This window comes from Hylaeus volcanicus, chromosome 8, assembly GCF_026283585.1.
Source record: "Hylaeus volcanicus isolate JK05 chromosome 8, UHH_iyHylVolc1.0_haploid, whole genome shotgun sequence".
NCBI lineage: Eukaryota > Metazoa > Arthropoda > Insecta > Hymenoptera > Colletidae > Hylaeus > Hylaeus volcanicus.
The window spans coordinates 2,932,968-2,933,217 of NC_071983.1; positions in this window are offsets into that span (position 1 = coordinate 2,932,968).

The window sequence follows — 250 nt, forward strand, 5'->3', positions numbered from 1 at the left end:
CATTACAATACATTACGATAGTAATATAGTAAATTCTGTATAGTAAAATTTTGTCTACTTAGCGAACAAATTATAGTTTAAGTCGTTAAGAAATCATAGACTAGATAGCTAATACAGCTGTTGCAATAGCGTAGACACATATTTCGTCGAACTCGAAATTTCACTTGTGTTCTGTATAGTTTTGTTCGGTTTTATAGCAGGGCCAGTTTTCTACATCTGAAACTTATAGTCGATGAATTTGTTATCATAT